The following is a 6520-nucleotide window of genomic DNA, read 5'->3' on the forward strand; positions in this document are numbered from 1 at the left end:
TTGCAACGGCGAATGTGAGGGCGGCTCCCCACAGATCCCCCTTTTCTTTTAATAAGAGCAATAGGCCACCCATATTAATGAGAGTGGAGATAGAGGTCAAATCCCCAGTGTGCAGGTAAAGGAGCCATGTACAGGATTAGCTCTTAGGCTCACAGGATTTTACCCAGAGCAACCCTGACCTGCTCCCGTGTCGTTTTTCCTGGGGAGAAGGACACATGGACACTCAACCTTCTTGAAAGATGACATGTCTCCCTAGAATAGGCTCATATGTGCCGCAGAGCCCTTCTACTGCAGTGCTTAGCCGTGCAACTCTCTCGGGCTGCTGAAGCACACTCACTCTATCCCGTGCAATGAGACTAGCCTCATGGGGTGCAAGAGCTGAATGGCCAGCGACCTATTGCTTAAGCATAGATATATCAGGGGAAGCACCATGTTCTAGAGCTGCAAGCGCCTGGGCAATAACCACCTTGTCTCTCCTAGTTTGGGCCTTAAGCTTACAGACCAACCAAAGAAGCAACACTAATCCACAGCAAAGTGTATCTCCAAATAATATCAATCCCACCCATTCTTTAAAGAAGGAAAATGCTGAGGAGATCCAATTGGGTAATCCTTTGATCAGGGACAGGTCCAAGCGCGTGGAGTTGACCTGAAGTCTCAATTCCCGAAGGGTCTGTTCAAATTCAGCCGTCCAATTCTGTAACATATACTGAGAAAGACTTTTTGACAAATTAGCTGCCCTAGTAAATTTCTCATACTGAATGGAAGTAACGCATAATGAGAGGTCCCCCAAGCTCCCGACAAACCCTGAGCCAGTCTTGTAAACCTTTGTTCTTTCTTGAGGCTATGGCCGCTCTGCATTCCTGCGTGGCTTGCTCATAAATGAGCTATTCTACCAGAGGTACGGCTTGCTCCAAATCTGCAAAAATACGCTCTGCTGCCTCTGTCATTCTGGCCACAAAATCTGAGAATGACTCCTGAGGTCCCTGGACGATCTTTGTTAGTTGTCCAGTGGCTTCACCTGCGCGGGAGAGCGCCTTCCAGGCCCTAATAGCCTTTTCATCTGATTCAGAACTATTAAGAACTGGCTCCTTGAGCTCATCTAGTGATGAGTATAGGCTCCTTCTCCTAGAGACCTCTGCTAATTGATCTTTTTTCTTTTCTTTTTCCTTTTCCTTCCTTCCAATCTCTCCCCAGGTATTCTTACCTGACCTAAACTTTTCCTCAGGTTCAAGACCCTTGGAAAGGCCTGTATACTTATTTTGTGTACCATATTTCCTCTTTGCTCCTACTCTCTCTCCCCGCTTTACTTCTGATAGATTGCCCTGAATTTCATCCAGAATTTTCAGCCCTGCCTTAACCACTTGATAACATGTGAAAAGGAACAAAAAGGCTCCTAACACTAGAGAAAGTTCAAGGCCAAACATACCTTGTAAAGCTATTTCCCACTTTACTTCTGATAGACTGTCTTGAATTTCGTTAGAAAGTTCAAGGCCAGGCGTACCTTGTAAAGCTATTTCCCACTTTACTTCTGATAGACTGTCTTGAATTTCGTTAGAAAGTTCAAGACCAGACTTACCTTGTAAAGCTATACTTACGGGTACCCTGTTCCCCAGCTGAAGAGTTCTGAATTCACGCAGTTGAATCCTTCTCAACAGTCTGTGTTACAGGAACACTTCATTACCATGACCCGCAGTTCTGGTTCCGGAATGAGGGATCTTCCTTGCGCCGGTGATGGTAACCGTCCCAGGTTTTCTCGTCCCAGGTCTTCTCGTCCCGGGTCTTCTCGTCCCGGGTTTCGGCACCAACTCTTACACGCGTTTCGGCCGGCCAGGAAAGACGCAACAAACCGGAATCTTCTGCGGCAAAACTTTATTGCTTACATCTTCAGGAGCAAGAGTGCAAGAGTGCAAGAAAAAGAACAAGAACAAGAAAGCAAGAGAAAGAAAAAGAACAAGAACAAGAAAGCAAGAGAGAGAAAAAGAATGGCAAAACCCCGTCCCTTTTAAGGAGAATTATCCTCCGCCTAGGACTTATTACTCCCTGATTGGCTGCAGCCCATCGGCCCAGTTGTCATCACGGGAAAGGCAGAACACATGGCGGGAAAACTGCCCCTGCACGTGTGCAGATTATGTTTACTACTTAGAACACAGCTGTCAGCGCCATCTTGCAACGGCGAATGTGAGGGCGGCTCCCCACAGTTCTGTAGGATTTGAAAGGAAATCTCACTTCCATGTCGTATTAGATGATCAATTTTAAAGAAAGTTCCATGAGTTGCTGAAGAGGCTTTGTATTTTGTAGTCTTGGGTAGGTTGTTCTGTGGATGTTGGTGATATCATTTAATTCCTCTCTTCAATCTTTATCAGGTATGACAGACATGTTTATTGGTGAAGTTGGAAGCATAAGTCATCTGCTAATATTATGTTGGGCTTAACCTGGGCCTTTACATCCAGTGGTATGAAATTGGAGTGCCTGTGTTTGTTATGTATATGTTTAAAACTATAATGTTCTTTTGGCATGTTTGTCCTTTAGTCAATATGAGGCGAGTTTCATTATCTGTGACTAATTTTGATTTTGCCAAATATTAAAAAACTACCTGCTTCCATTTTCTCAGAATTCCTTTTCCTATAGTTTCATGCTAAGGTCAAAACTATCTTCAGTGGTGAGGTACATTTGTTAAAAGCAACAGATAGATGGACTATGTTTTCTAATCCATCCACTAGTCTGTGTTTTAGGATTAAGGAACTAAGATCTACTAGATATAGATTCTTTAGTATTCAAACAAAAACATCTTAGGTATCACTTAAATTAATCTTCGTATAATTCACCCATCCACAGTTACATATGAAAACATTTGGTGACCTCCAAAGGCCCCTATAAAGACAAAAATGTGAACTGGACTCAAAAACATGCTGAGCAAAGGAAGCCAGACACAAAAGAGCTTATACTATATAGCTCTGTTTATATAAAACTAGAAAAATATACCTGTATATTTTATGAGGTCGTTCTAGCCCTGGCCCTCTGAGAGCCACTCTCACATGGAATCAGAGAAGCCTCTGTTTACAATGAAAGGCAGTGAATACATAAAATTATAACTGCCCAGGAAGCAGAATGACTTTTGAAAGCTCACTTCTAAACAAGACATCTTAGCAGCTCAGCTAACACTTAGGGAGCACTGCATGGGAAGCTGAAATCAGGAGTCTTAACTCAGTGCTTGCTACTTTATTCACTGGGACATGGCCTCTCAACTGAACCTTGCTCTCATAAGTCACTCATTCACCAATCTACTTTTCTACCAGAGAATTTATTGAGCTTCCACCCCTGCGTTCAAAATGCTATGCTAAGAGACTTACCAGCTGAATTAGTCAGAGATTTCTAGATAAACAGAACCAGCAAGATGAGCATATATATTATGGAATGAGACTTGTTAGCTTGGCTTCCTCAACAAGAGCAGTTCAGCAGCCGCCATGCGCAATTCGGAGGTGCTGAGAGCCTAGTAGTTGCTCATCCCACAGCATCAGGTGTCTCAGCATCCCAGTATGGTACTGAAGACCTGGAGGAGTCCTGGAGAGTCATGAGTGTTTACTTCACATAAGAAAGTAAAAAAAAAAAAAAGGAGAGGTTCTGATGTCAGTGAAGGATTAGAGCAGAAGTTTTTGCAACAGGTCAGGTGTATTTACCAAGTGTGGAATAAAGCCCCCGGGCAAAGCAGTTAGCATGGCTATTCCTCAGATCTCCTGCTATTGGATGGTGCTGAGCACACTCAGGGAGACTCTTCCCCAACATGTAATTCTTCCCGGAATGTCCTTACACACACAGAGAATCACATCTTTCAGTTGATTGCAGGTTTCCAAGCAACCTTAGCTCTTACCTGTTGTAGGCACTGTAGACTGTCCTTTTGAGTTTCCACAGTAGCAGCTCCATTAGCGTCACTGGCCCACTCCTTTTTTGACTTTGTCCACAGATAAAGATGAAATCTTGCTCTATCATCTTGTTTCTAATGATATCCAATATATACCTAAAACTTTACTATAGCCCCCATGTAATGTTGTCTGGTCTGATAATTGTTTAAACATATCTGTCTTAACTTTCAGGGTAATTTATGTGGGATTTTGGAGTGGTGTTAATATATAAAAATTGATTGTCCCATAGTACATGGCACTCAGAAGACTCTCCACCAATTTTTAACCACTGATAATCGTGCAGTCTTGAGATAGCAGCATGTCTTAGGTTGCATCCCTAGAAATTGAATCTGAGGTAAGGATTTAAAGATAAATAGTTTATGCAGAACATAAGCCCTGCAAATGCTGGTGCAGATGTTCAGAAGTCAGTCAGGCAAGAAGAGAAAGGACATGAGGACAAGGAATCTTCCTGATCAAAGGCTATGTAGATCAGAGGTCAGTCCCACTGGATCCGAATACACCTTTGTGTTGTACAATCCAGGAAAACTGATCCTTGGGTCTTCATTTTAAGGACTATCTCAGCTGGACTTCAAAACAAATGGAACATATTCTAGTAGCCAAGGGAAGTGTCTGTAGTAACAGGTGCCTCCGTCAACTGCATGGTTGTCCAGAGGAGTGGGGAACCAAAAAAGAAGGTGTCAGGGCACTATGAATTTACTCTTCATAACCAGTGGAAGGCTTTATCCTGGCAACGTTTATTTTGTGTCAACCATATGATTCAGTTCTGTTACATCCAAACATGACTAAAACATGTGTTATGCTACTGGGGACAAAAGAACCTACTTCTATTAACCACAGATGGAGCAGGCAAGAAGAAACCAAAGACTGATTCCATTCGAGTCCAGATTTGGTATACTATGAGTGATGTTGAGTCACTCACTTATAGACACTCAAGCATGAGTGACAACTCACAAAATTCCATTTCTGAAGTCCTCTGGATGGCTGCCAGGCCATGACATCACCATCTCTCCTAGTAATATTTTACTGCTTACATAACTCTGACCTTGTAATTTTCATGAGCTTCCTGAGGCTTGCAAGCCTCTCCTTCCTCCCTCAGAGCATGGTGTAATGCTTCAGTGGGGGAGGAAATGCAACGTGTTTCTTGCTTGCTGGGGATGTAGCTCTGTTCTTTAAGAATAGGAAAAACAGAAAATACAGAAAAGAACATGAGAACAGCCCAGTGTTCATTCCTGTTTAGTCTAGTATGATGAAAGCCTAATGTCGTTGGCCCCAGGAAGTCACTACAGTAACCACAAGGAAGTAACCCTCACATTGAATGGCCATAGGCTGAGTGGAATGGATTTTCACTAGAGTTTGAGGAAGCAGCAGGAGATACAAATGCTAGGCAACACGGCCTTACTACTGCTCCCCAGTGTATCTTGGGCAGACTTCTAAAAATCCCACATCACTGTTTTATTAATACATACCAAATATGTAATATGATTTTATATTCAAATTAAACTAATATTTGAAGTGAAGTAAAAGTCATAGGAATGGGAGTTACCCCGGGGACTCTGCAAAGAAGTGAAGTGGGAAAGGCAGCTATATTTTTGTGCTTCAGCAATAAAGTGAGCAGGCAGCCTGTTTCGTAAGTGCCATAATTATAAAGCCATTTGCCACCTCTAATAAGAGGACTCTTCTTTCATAAAATATTTACTAAGTATAATGTCAGGATAATATCTTAGAACTATCTTATTTTCTCTGTAAAAAGTCAGCTAGTAACCATGGTGAGTATCTTTAATGTGAAGTGATCCCAAAACATCCTCCAAGCCCATAGTCGCTGGGCCTTGAATTAAACAGCACATTTCTCCTGTTCTCTCTAGGTGATTTGAGGCTAAGTGCTTTTCCCTGTAAATATGTTAATTTGTTAGGCTTTTTTCTCTCCTCTCTCTGAATGCTTCTCAACTGAATGCACTGCAGTTGTTTTACCATAAGGGTGGTTGCCCTGGGAAAAAAAATTGTCAAGGAGGAAAAATGCAAATTTGAGTTGGGGACATAATTTGGAAACCCCCAATCTCCTTAGACTATGGGATTTCTTGTGGCAAATGACAGAAAAGGATGCTTGGTCGTGAGACAGAGGACCATCAGGATGAGTGATGTCTGTATGGTAAATGCATTTGAGGGTGCCCAGAGTCCCCAATTCAGATTCAACAGCAGGTTGTGATGGAGGAAGTTCTGCTGCTGCTCTTCCTGCTCCTCTTCCCTTTCTTTCTTCCTTTTTTTTTTTTTTTTTTTTTTTTTGGGCTTCTTCCTCCTACCCCTCTTCCTCCTCCTCTACTCCCTCCTGTTCTTCCTCCTCCCCTTTTCTTCCCCCACTTCCTCCTTATGTTTTCCTTCTATGCTACATCCTTACATAAATATTTGTACATTTTTGCTGTGTTTCATCTTACTATTGATGCCCTGAAACTTGCTTAATGAACTCAGTAGCTGATCCCACCATACATCTTGGTTAGTATCTTTTCCTATCCAGAGGTAGCAGCCACTTCCTACCTAAATACCTACCCTAAGTTGTTTTTCTAAGGAAAAGAGGCAATCCAGGGTGGAGAGGGGAGACATTTATC

This window comes from Mus musculus, chromosome 2, assembly GCF_000001635.26.
Source record: "Mus musculus strain C57BL/6J chromosome 2, GRCm38.p6 C57BL/6J".
NCBI classification, from domain to species: Eukaryota; Metazoa; Chordata; class Mammalia; order Rodentia; family Muridae; genus Mus; species Mus musculus.